Source organism: Scyliorhinus canicula, chromosome 13, assembly GCF_902713615.1.
Source record: "Scyliorhinus canicula chromosome 13, sScyCan1.1, whole genome shotgun sequence".
NCBI classification, from domain to species: domain Eukaryota; kingdom Metazoa; phylum Chordata; class Chondrichthyes; order Carcharhiniformes; family Scyliorhinidae; genus Scyliorhinus; species Scyliorhinus canicula.
In genome coordinates this window covers 77799773-77812490 of record NC_052158.1, presented here as the reverse complement: position 1 = coordinate 77812490, position 12718 = coordinate 77799773, and the positions used below count along the sequence as shown (strand labels likewise).

The 12718-nt window shown below is 53.1% G+C and overlaps 1 non-coding gene across 1 annotated transcript; it reads left to right on the top strand.

Moving 5' to 3' along the window:
- The first annotated feature begins 455 nt into the window (after nt 1-455).
- Nucleotides 456-528, top strand: trnaf-gaa. Its single transcript has one exon. It is a non-coding gene; the product is annotated as a tRNA-Phe (tRNA).
- Nucleotides 529-12718: the final 12190 nt, after the last annotated feature.

The window sequence follows — 12718 nt, the reverse complement described above, 5'->3', positions numbered from 1 at the left end:
CGGCATAAGGACAGGGTCACCGGTCAGGTATAAACGGTGTGCCTTGCTCACTCTCCCTTGCGAAGCGGTCCCAGTGTGACGCTTCCGGATCTTTGATTTCAAAGCCTGTAGGGGAGAGACACACACAGCTATCTGTGACACCCAATTCCAGCCTGTTGTGGGGTAAAAAGAACACCCTTCTACACCATGGGACTGAAGGTCTATACTCAAACCATTTGTTGTGTCTTCTGCTATATGACAGCTGCACACAATCCCAATGTCAGTATTTCACAGTGACAACTGTCCTCTGCTGCAGTGCCAGCAGAGTTTCTTGAGTTATGACAGAGTGTCAGAGCTTACTGAACGTCAATGACCAGTGTGACCTGCATTGCCTGGCTGCTGTCCTCTCATCATCCCCATAACTCAACATCTGTGTATTTTCTAGGTTGACATGTATGGACAAGGTCAGGAATTTAGGCGAAATAGCTCAGTTGGGAGAGCGTTAGACTGAAGATCTAAAGGTCTCTGGTTCAATCCCGGGTTTCGGCATCAGACCGAGTGCTGGCTTTCCCACTGTAAAGTTGCCTTGCTTTTAGCACACTTCCTCATTAGTATTATGGTTAGTGTCCCCGGCTGTCAAACGGGAGACCTGGGTTCAATTCCTCGAAGGGAAGCTTTGCAGCTTTCCAGGAGCTCCCTTGGAATCCTTTAGGGTGGCTCGGTAGCAGAGTGGTTAGCACAGTTGCTTCACAGCTCCAGGATCCCCAGGTTCAATTCCTGGCTTGTCTGTGCGGAGTCTGCACATTCTCCCTGTCTCTGCGTGGGTTTCCTCCGGGTGCTCCGGTTTCCTCCCACAGTTCAAAGATGTGCAGGTTAGGTGGATTGGCCATGCTAAATGCCCTTAGTGTCCAAAAAGGTTAGGTGCAGGGCAGCACAGTGGCGCAGTGGTTAGCACTGCTGCCTCACAGTGCCGAGGTCCCAGGTTCGATCCCAGCTCTGGGTTACTGTCCGTGTGGAGTTTACACATTCTCCCCGTGTTTGCGTGGGTTTTGCCCCACAACCCAAAACTTGCAGGGTAGGTGGATTGGCCATGCTAAATTGTCCCTTAATATGAAAAATTAATTGGGTACTCTAAATTTTTTTTAAAAAGGTTCGGTGGGGTTGCTGGGTTCGGGTGGAGGTGTGGCCTTAGGTAGGGTGCTCTTTCCAAAAGGTCCGATGCAGACTCGATGGGCCGATTGGCCTTCTCCTGCAATGTAAATTCTATAATTCAATGATTAATAGTTGCCTATGTGATGGGTTGCTCCTTTTCTATCTTTGTACTACCACAACCAGCTCCTCTCAGCTTGAACTTATTCTTGCATACAGGCCATTCCATTTGCTGTTTTTCCAACTTTACTGAGTGGAAGTAGTTGACACACTGACTTAATCTCCTGAACAAACTCATTTGCTTCTAAACTTTATCTTCATACTTCCCACAGCCTTAAAATCACAAGATTTATGATCCAGACCTGGAAATGTCTTTAGCCAGCGCGGAAACGGCCACCGCGCACATGCACGGACCCACTCCGGCAGCGCAGGGCCGTGAATCGCTGCCGGAGTTGCGTGGAGCACTCCGGGGCCATGCTGGCTCCCTGTGGGCCAATCGCTGGGCCAAGAGGCCCGTTGACGCCGGCGTGAAACACTCCGGTGTTTACGCCAGCGTCAACACTTAGCTGGGATTTTAGAGAATCCCAGCCGGAATCTATTAATGTCTCTTGATACATTTTCATGCAAGTGCATTATACACTGTGTTCAGATAGACAGCAGTCTGTTCCTTCATCTGCCATCATTCATTGTATAAATCCATGCTGGCTGCTTGTTCATCTAATTTGGGCAATTGCCATTCCTTACCAAATATTCAGTTGTTGGTCCCAGCCAAAATGTCAGGCTGAACCAGACTATTTGCAGCCTTGGCATCTTAATTGAGCTTCACACCCAATAATAATCCCCTTCCAAACAGGCCTTAACATCTACCACCATTGCATTAGCCTTCTCAGACTGAATTGTCGAATTCAGGTGCCTTTGTCAAATTCATACTCAACCACCCCAGCCATCTCTTTGCTGTACACCCCTACTCTATCAACTCCAACTCGTCCAAAACTCTATCCTACATGTCCTATACCACAAAGTCCCAGCTGCCCACTGCCCCAATTCTAATTGCCCTGTATGATGCCCCATTCCCACCACTGCACTTCATTTCGCAATTTCATCCTTCAAATCCTTACATGGTCTTGCCCTGCCTTGCCCCTGCAATCTCTTCCAGGTCAGTAATCCCACCCCTCTGAATGTTGGCCTCTGATCTTTGACCCCATTCAGCCTTCAGCTTCCTGGGACCTGACCCCTGGAATCCAATCCTTTTTCTTCTTTAAAATCCGATCAAATTTCATTTATCTGACCAAATTTAAAAAATAAAATAAATCTGTCTTACCTTTAAGGTTCAGACTGGGAACTCACCTTTTCAAACCATCACTGCTTCTTCCTCTTCCTGATGACCCTCCTGATTTTGCTAATCCTCACAGCAGCAGAACCCCCTACAAAACAAGATACTTTCCAGCAAAATATTGTGAAGCAGTGTCATTGCCTCCAAACCAGACATGTGGTTTTGAGTCCCACCCGAGACATGATAGGCGCGATTCTCCGATGCCGTGCGGCATCGGGAAAGCCGTCGTGAACTCGGCCATGTTCCACGACGGCGCGAAATGGCCCCGTTCACGAGCGTTTCTGGCCCCGGAAATGGGCTAGGAGCGGGGCCGCGGGAAACACGGGGTGGCGGGGTGACGTCTGAAGGCCGCGACGCCCGAATGACGCCCGATTGACGCCCGAATGATGTCGCTCTGCGTCGTAAAATGGCGCGAGCGACGACAACAAGGGAGGGGGTGAAAATGACGGAGCCACGGAGGGCCACCCCGAGGTTCGGTGAGACTGACCTCGAGATCTTCCTCGATGAGGTGGAGCAGCGCAGGGGCATCATCTGCCCAAAACGAGGGCATTGCCACCCTTCCAGCGTTTTGCGAAGGGCCTGGCGTGAAGTGGGCACGGCAGTCAGTGCTGTGGGGCAGACCCCTCGGTCTGGGGAGCAGTGCCGCAAGAAGCTCCACGACCTCACCAGGGCTTCCAGGGTAAGTGCCACGAGGGTGCCCCCGGGTCACAACCATCCCCCCCCCCCAATGTCCCTCATCACCCACCTCCCCCCCCGGGCACGAGGTGGAGGGGGAGGGGGGGCGAGAGTGAGTGGAGGGTGGTTAACAAAGTTGTCACAGACCCACATGAGCGCTGCGACCCCCTGGAGAGATGCCATGGTGTAGCTGCAACTTTCCCCCCAACCTGTGCCAATATCTGAACGTCCTGATGATACCTGCCGAGTGGTGATGCTCTATCCATGCCCCCCCCAAACAGGACAAGGCTGCTCACAACAGCCGGGAGCACAACAGAACCAGAGGGGGTTCACCCATTATGCACCCCCTGACAGTGTTCGAGCAGAGGGCACTGGACCTTGCTGTGGGATCTGCCACCCGGGAGGTCGCGCAATGAGAGGTTGGAGGTGCAGAACCAAGTGAGACAACCCTGCATGACAAACCCCCCCCCCCCCCCCCCCCCATCCTCTGTGCCCTCACACTCTGCCCACTAGATCCCCCATCCTCTGTGCCCTCACACTCTACCCACTGGACCATCCAACGACCGGCCGAGCGTGTCTAACTAACCCCATGTTATTCTGTTCCCTAGGGCGTGCTGACGAATGTACAGGGCCATCTGCTGCCACACACAGGCGCCCATCCGTGATGACCACCGCACCCAGGGCCCCACGCCAGAGGGTGGCAGGAGGTCAGCCAGGAGTGCCATCCTCCAAATCGGGGACGCAAGAGCAGGACACACACAGGACGGCGACACAGTCAACAGACTCACCTGACGGAGAACCAGACATGGGCCGCGTGCGCCCTGCGCTGGGATATGACTGGGACCAGGACACTCATGAATTTTTGACAGACGAGGACCTAGAGCTTGTGGCACTGCTGTCTCCCACACCATCCACCATCCCAGAGACACTCACCTCGGTTGGGCAATTAAGTGATGAGGCTCCTTGGTCACGGTCTGGTGTGCACCACACAGCTGAGCTGGTACAGCAGGTGGAGGTCGGAGCAGCCAAGGGGCTGGATGGTCGGAGGGCAGCCCAGGCCCAGCATCCAGCTGGCGACCAGACATTTCCCGGGTTCCTGGATTTACCCACCGGGACAGCCAATGCATTTTGAAACCCAGGGACACAACGACGGGATGAGGGCCGTCTTCCAGCAGCTGCAGACGCAGTTAGAGGAGTCAAACCACGTCCAGCAGGGAGTGGTGCCCCTCATGGCAGCTACCCAGGCCTACACCGCACGGGTGGCATCCGCGGTCGAGGAAATGGGTGAAATGGTTTCGACCATGGCTCAGGTTCTGCAAGGCATTTGGCTTAATGTGCACGCGTCATCCATGGCCCTGGAGAGGGTTGCCCTCACAGGCAGCAATGCCAACATGACATTGCCAGCGCGCTACAGGCCCTGGCTGAGTCTCAGCAGGTCGGCCCAGTCTCAGCATGCCATGGCACAGTCCCAGCAGTCAGTCGCGGAGAGCATCAACCGCCTGACGCACGTGCTGGATAGCTTCGCGCACTCACAGGTTGAGGTTGCACAGTCCCTGGCGGGAATGTCTCACTCCCTGAACTCCGTCTCAGCGAACCTTCGGATCCTGGTCAATACGGTTGCAGGCCTCCAGGACTGGCAGCGCCAGGTATCGGTGGGGCGACGGGGCACCTCCCCGCACGCATCTCCGACCCATAGTGAGGCCCGGGGGCCACCGGGCTCCCCGAATGAGGAGGAGGTTCTGGGGCCCTTCCCATTAACTCCATCACTTGACGTCCCTGAACGCTCGGCCTCCCCCCGTCCCACCCCGGTGCATCGGGTGGGCAGCGGGCAGAGCAGGGTGGCACCACGTCATCCGAAACGTCAGCGGAGCAGCCTGGCCCATCAAGGCCGGGTCGCCCCAGGAAACGAGTGCCGACGGGGAGACATGACGCGGGCTGTGATTCTGAGCAGTCCGCCTCCACTCCTGCTGTACCATCTGGGGTTCACTTAGACGTAGTGGTAGGGCCCGTAAGGCAATGAAGAGGGACACATAGTAAGTTGGCACGGGTGAAGGTCACAGTTTAGTTGTAGGGGCTAGGGCAGCAGGGTAGCATGGTGGTTAGCATAAATGCTTCACAGCTCCAGGGTCCCAGGTTCGATTCCCGGCTGGGTCACTGTCTGTGTGGAGTCTGCACATCCTCCCCGTGTGTGCGTGGGTTTCCTCCGGGTGCTCCGGTTTCCTCCCACAGTCCAAAGATGTGCGGGTTAGGTGGATTGGCCATGCTAAATTGCCCGTAGTGTCCTAATAAAAATAAGGTTAAGGGGGGGGTTGTTGGGTTACGGGTATAGGATGGATACGTGGGTTTGAGTAGGGTGATCATGGCTCGGCAGAACATTGAGGGCCGAAGGGCCTGTTCTGTGCTGTACTGTTCTATGTTCTATGTTCTATCTGTACTTAATATTCACTATTAAATTCACTGTTGCACCTAACTTGTAAGACTGTGTGATTTTTCCGTTGCCACGGGGATCGTGATGGTGACCGAGTGTCGTTGGGGTTGACGAGCGGTGAAACTTTGGTGCCGGGTGTGCAGTCGCTTCCCCCCCCACCCCCTCCCACAGCTACCCCACGCGGGCACGTGATGGAGGGTCCCTGACGAACTCAGCGACCACCGAGATGGATGGTTCAGCTATTGCCATGAGTCAGACTTTGTCTAATGATTCTGAGCTCACAGCTCATCGCAGAGCGGGCTGTCATTCAACATGGCACTGATCACACCCGCTGGCACAGCCATCAATGTCGTGCCATACCGTTGTGCCGCAGTGGTAAGGGTGATCTCGAAGTGGAGCAGTGTACACGGAGCGGGGGTGCGGGGTGGTGGTGGGGGGGGGGGGGGGGGGGGAGTTGTGTGCTGTCCGTCTGCACGACTGCCGATGCAGGTGTTAGTGGTAGTGTTCAGCGATGCTGTCGCGCGCGACGTGTGATTCCTGCAGCCACCAATGCATCGCGTGCCCGCTGTCCTCGCCGGAGCCGCCGTGCAGCCTCCTGGGCATTACCAGCACCCGGGTCATGTCTGTGTGCTGCGCCCGACACACCACCAACCTCCTCCACCAACCTCCTCCTCCTCCTCCTCCTCCTCCTCCTTGTTGGCACCACTGCCAGTGGCTTCTCCCTCCAACTCCTCCACCAGGGTATCTCCCCTCTGCATTGCAATGTTGTGCAGCGCACAGCAGACCACAACAATGCGAGCGACCCTCTCAGGCTGGTACTGCAGGGCCCCTCCGGAGCGGTCCAGGCACCTGAATCACATTTTCAGAAGACCAAAGCAGCGCTCCACCACACCCCTGGTGGCTGCATGGGCCTCATTGTAAAGGGTCTCCGCATTGGTCTGAGGCCTCCGTATAGGCATCATCAGCCAAGACCTCAGTGGATAACCCCTGTCGCCCAGCAACCAGCCCCTCAGCCGGGGGGGCCGTCCCTCAAACATAGCAGGGATGAATGACTGCGCAAGAATGTAGGCATCATGCACACTCCCTGGGAACCTAGCACGCACGTGCATGATCTTCATGTGGGGGTCGCATACCACCTGGATGTTCATGGAGTATATCCCCCTCCTGTTTGTGAACACTTCCCTGTTGCCTGCCGGTGGGTGCATGGGGACATGAACACAATCAATCACTCCCTGGACCATCGGTATCCCGGCCACCTTGGCAAATGCACGGGCTCGTGCGTCTTGGTTTGCTCGGTCTTCGGGAAAGGTGATGTAGCGCTTGGCGATGGCATACAGGGCGTCGGTCACATCCCGGATGCACCTGTGCACCGATGCCTGCGATATCCCGGATAGGTCCCCACTCAGAGACTGGAAGGAGCCGGTAGCATAGAAGTTAAGTGCCACCGTCACCTTGATGGCAACCGGGATCGCATGTCCTCCTCCCGTTCCACGTGGGGCGAGGTGCGCCACAAGGTGACCGTCTCTCTGCTCAACCTGAGTCTCCTCCTGCAGGTAGTGTCCGGCAGTGTCTCAAAAGAGATCCGGGCACGGAACACCCTAGGCCTCGATCGTCGCCTCTGGCGCCCTGGCTCCACCATCGATGTCTCCTCCTCCTCCTCCTCCTCCTCCTCCTCCTCCCCCCCATGCTGCTCGACGACAGGCCACTCTGCGGCCATTCCCTCTGCTGCTGCAGCTGCCCTGCATCCACTGTGGGATGTGGCTGTGGACGCTGCTGGATGTCCAATTGCAGTGCAGCGGCCCCAACCACTGCGCTGAACATAGCCGTTCGGTTTGAATACATTATGGTCACCTACAGAAGGGGGGTGGGGGGCAGAGAAACGACATGTTAGACGGAGGTTATTCGACACCTCGGCAGCCGCCTGCCACGGGATACCTGTGTGTCCCGGTGGCCTGGTCCCCTGGTCACTTTCTGCGTCCAACGGGCAGTTAACAATGCATCCTCCTCACCGGTGCGTCAGGGGCCTGTGTCCATCAGCCACAGGGCAACCAGCGTCTGTGTCCTCGTCACCGTCCTGCCATGGCAGGGCGGCTGAGATGTTGCAGCCGGGGGTGGACGACTCACTCCCTCTCCCCCCTCCCAACTCCACTCTCACTCTCTCCCCTCCCACTTCTCCCTCTCCCCCCCCCACTTCTCCCTCTCCCACCTCCCACTTCTCCCTCTCCCCCCCTCCCACCTCTCCCTCTCCCCCCCTCCCACTTCTCACTCACCCCCCCTCCCACTGGCCGCTGCGTTCTCGGAGATGCCTTCCCCAGTTTGCGGAGACTCCGGGACGGTCCGCTCACTTCCTCACTGCTCGTCGGCCAGCACGACTGGCTGACAACTTTAAAAAGCAGGTGTGGACAGCAACGGTGTGACCTGGCGTCACGACATCGGGAGAATAGCGGGGGTGCCGTAGAATCGTCATTTTGGGTGTATCGGGCGATTCTCTGTGGTTTTGCGCGCGAAACACGACGGAACACATTCGGCCGTTTGGGAGAATAGCGGGAGTGCGTCAGACCGGCGTCGCGTGAAAAACTGGCGCGGCCGCTATTCTCCCAACCGGCGTGACATTGGAGAATCGCGCCCGATGGGTAATGATGGTGCATACATGATGTGGCCAAACAGGTTGAGAATCAACCTGCAAAGTCCTTCCAACAAACACCGATGTTGAGTGGGAAAATATCCCTGATCAGCCCGCTGATGGGAAGAAATTAGGAGCCTCTACCACAATTTCGGACTACAACATGCATGTTTTGCCACAACATCTCACAATGAGCAAACTGCAATCATACCTCCTGTGGGTTCCTCAACGTCTGTTTTATACTCACTTCTCCATCTACTGGAGCTTCTTCTTCACTGCAGCTACTGAGGCGTGGGCAACAAATTGCTGCCCTCTATTGCTGAGTTGTTGTCAGTGCTTTACGACGGCAGGGATTTCTGTTTCTACCTTGTAACCCAGTACTGACAACAGAAAGCAGGGAGATGTACAGCAGGAGTATTCCCTGGATCTTAGCACTGATGGTGCAGGCACTGGGAAGCTACTAAATCTGGGCAAGAACCAAATTAACCACATGCGTACCACTGAGTGCAATTTACAGCCAGCGTTTTCGATCAATTAGAAATGGTCGGAATGCGAAGTAGCTTTACTATATCATCTCACATGCACCTGGCATCCCCAGGTCAGATCCCCCGAGCAGGCACAATGCCAGCCTAGCACCTTTGCACTGTCAGCCTGGCGGTGCCAAAGTGGCAGCAGCAGTGCCAGGGTGCCACCCTGCCCAAAGGCCAAGGAGAACCCCACCAAGTGCAGTTCCACCTGGTCCCCGTTTTTGGTGACCAGTACTGCATGATGCTTCCGAGGAGAAGGGGTTACATCTGTAGCCACCTGGGGTGGCCACATCCCGATTCCAAAATGGACATTCGCAAAGAGTACAGGGAAAATAGGACAGTGCTAGGAAAACAAGCAGGTGCAAGGTTTGCCTGTGGATTGGAAGCCAGCAGTATCAGACAAAACTGATACTACAAGCCATTAGCATAGTAATGAGCTATCTCCGGGGACAAAAGAGAAACATTTAAACAATCGGTACCAGGCCAGACTCCCCGGCGCCAGTGGAGACTAAAACAAAGGCAGGCCAACGGTCACCTAGGGCCCACCCAGTGATCGAGGATTGACCCCTTTATTGGAGAGAATCAATACAAATGATCGGGACATGGTCTAATTAATTGGGACCAAGTTCAGGAACCGCCCAGAAGGGCGCGAAACCCTTTGGGGTTTCAAGAAGAGTCCCCAAGGTCAGAGCGCACTCTTCCTCTTTTTCTTCACCTTCACCTTGGCTTTGGCTCTCAGCGACGAGAGACCCGCCAAGCACCAGCCAAGTAAGTCTAAGGTCAACGCACGCTACGAGATAGGCGCTCCTAGCTACTATTCTATACCAGTTTGATGCCAGCGGTATCAGAACCGGACAACGGCCATTGTTCCTCTGACTGAGTGCCCCCCCCCCCCCCCCCCCCCCCCGAAGCTAAGTATAGGCTTTTAGTAGTAGTTGTAGTTTAGTGAGTAGAGTTTGTGCATGAATAATAATTGACTGTATGTGTAAATAAATGTGCATTGATTTCAAACTTACTAACTGGTGTATCGAGTCTTTGATCAGTATTTGGTTTTGAACATTGTGGTGGTATCAGAAAGATACCTGGCGACTCTTGAGCAAAGGTAATTAAAACAGAGCAAATTAAGGAAAGCATAATGAGCAACACACCCCAATGCCTTGGATAGATCAAGCTGGCTACTCATTCTAAAATACAGATTTGCTAAATACTGATTGTGCCCACAATGGGCGGGATCCAGATCCCGTTAGACCTCGCGAAGTGGGGTGAGCCGGGTAGAGTCCGGAAGACATCTCTCCCGTCATCAACCGGCAGCATTGCACCCTTGTTCGATTGAGGAGCGGCCGATAGACCACGCCCAGTATATCCCTATCAAAACCTCCATGGCGAATCCATTTCCCACAGAAACTCAACACAGTATATCACAGCAACAGTTAGATTATCAGTACAGGCTCTCACACAGGCCAAAATGCAATCTAAATCAGGGTTTCATAGAGTCCGAGGCAGCAACAAAACACACAGAAAATACTTCACTCACCAAAGCACCTTCCTTGCATTCGCCAAGTTGGCTTCTCCCTTGGTAGGGCTTAGGGCTCCGCTTACATCTTCTAGCAAGGCTACATGGCGGATTTGTTGCACTGATTCCTGATAGGACTTTTCCATCAGTCTGCCATGTGACTTCTGAGTTGACTTCCCGTGGCCATCTTGGCAGAGGGAAACTCTGTCAAGAAATTAGAGAATCGTATGAGGAAAGTACAATCCTTTCAGCACACAGCCCCTGGTGACACCATACTGATACAGAGTAAGAGTGTCATCTGGTGCAGTGATCTAAAATAAAGGGACAGAGGCCACTTAGGAGTGAAATGAGGAATACCTTTTCACATAAAAGGTCATGGAAATCTGGAGTAGTCTTCACAAAAAGAACTGTTGTCCCAATTGAAATTTTCAAGACTGAGATCAACATATTCCTCTTTTAGGAAAGGACATTAAAGTAAATAAATAAAGTCAGGTAAATGGACCTGAAGCCTAGTTTGACCTAGATCTAATTTATTAATGGACAGGCTCAAAGGGCTGAATGGCTGGTAGAAACCTACTTTCTTATAGTTAATAAAGGGTTAAGGGAAGAAATGATTTAGTGCATATAGAAAGTCAGGACAGCAGAAAATGCTGAGATGCTGAGAGCATGAGAAAGATCTGATAAATGTAGTCAGTATTCAGACTGATTATTCACATCCATTGTTATCATTACTGGGTCACCATCCCAGTTCTCAAGAATATAGTGGGAAAGCAAGTGGCCCAATCACACCACATTATAGAAACATAGAGAAATGTTCCCATGGCATATCATCTCTTAAACTTGATGGACAGACATTTTCGATCAATTATATGAATAATAATTGATTTAACCTAATCAGTCAGAAAGGGGGCTGAGTCTAAAAGATTATGATTTCTTCAAGAGACCAGGAGAAACCTTTTGCGCTCTCTTGGAATTCATCTTAACCTAACCTTCGAAACCTGATTCTACTTTGCTTCGCAAACAGCTATTTGCTTTTGTTCCACTTTTGTATCGTGCATTTTGCAACTTGAACTGTATCTCGAATTCGACTCAATCATCTGTATTTGCGTTGAACAAACAACTTTGAAATTCTGTATTCGTATGAAATTTGACTTGATCAATAGACTTTGAAACTGACATAAATAAAGATACTCTTGACTTCACTCAAGATGCTCAGTCTCGAGCTCTGTATGATTGATATTTCAGTACGGCGACACGTAAATATATTAACAAAATACAGATCCATCAATGGCCTACTCCAATTCCTATGATATTATTTTATGGGCAGGGCTTCTGGAATTCTTAGATTGTACCATTTCCCGCTGCACTGGGGGTTCAAAAATATTATTTGCAGCTGCACATATTTCTAATCAGATGTTATTAAGCTGGCGACACTAATAAAATATCGAAACTGCTTAATTACAGCAGGAAATGTGCTACAGTTATGCGAGAAATTATTATTTGGCTATGTACTCAGTTATATTTTTCAAAGCATATTTGGGGCAGCAGGGTAGCATGGTGGTTAGCATAAATGCTTCACAGCTCCAGGGTCCCAGGTTCGATTCCCGGCTGGGTCACTGTCTGTGTGGAGTCTGCACGTCCTCCCCCTGTGTGCATGGGTTTCCTCCGGGTGCTCCGGTTTCCTCCCACAGTCCAAAGATGTGCGGGTTAGGTGGATTGGCCATGCTAAATTGCCCGTAGTGTCCTAATAAAAATAAGGTTAAGGGGGGGGGTTGTTGGGTTACGGGTATAGGATGGATACGTGGGTTTGAGTAGGGTGATCATGGCTCGGCAGAACATTGAGGGCCGAAGGGCCTGTTCTGTGCTGTACTGTTCTATGTTCTATGTTCTATCTGTACTTAATATTCACTATTAAATTCACTGTTGCACCTAACTTGTAAGACTGTGTGATTTTTCCGTTGCCACGGGGATCGTGATGGTGACCGAGTGTCGTTGGGGTTGACGAGCGGTGAAACTTTGGTGCCGGGTGTGCAGTCGCTTTCCCCCCCACCCCCTCCCACAGCTACCCCACGCGGGCACGTGATGGAGGGTCCCTGACGAACTCAGCGACCACCGAGATGGATGGTTCAGCTATTGCCATGAGTCAGACTTTGTCTAATGATTCTGAGCTCACAGCTCATCGCAGAGCGGGCTGTCATTCAACATGGCACTGATCACATCCGCTGGCACAGCCATCAATGTCGTGCCATACCGTTGTGCCGCAGTGGTAAGGGTGATCTCGAAGTGGAGCAGTGTACACGGAGCGGGGGTGCGGGGTGGTGGTGGTGGTGGTGGGGGGGGGGGGGGGGGGAGTTGTTTGCTGTCCGTCTGCACGACTGCCGATGCAGGTGTTAGTGGTAGTGTTCAGCGATGCTGTCGCGCGCGACGTGTGATTCCTGCAGCCACCAATGCATCGCGTGCCCGCTGTCCTCGCCGGAGCCGCCGTGCAGCC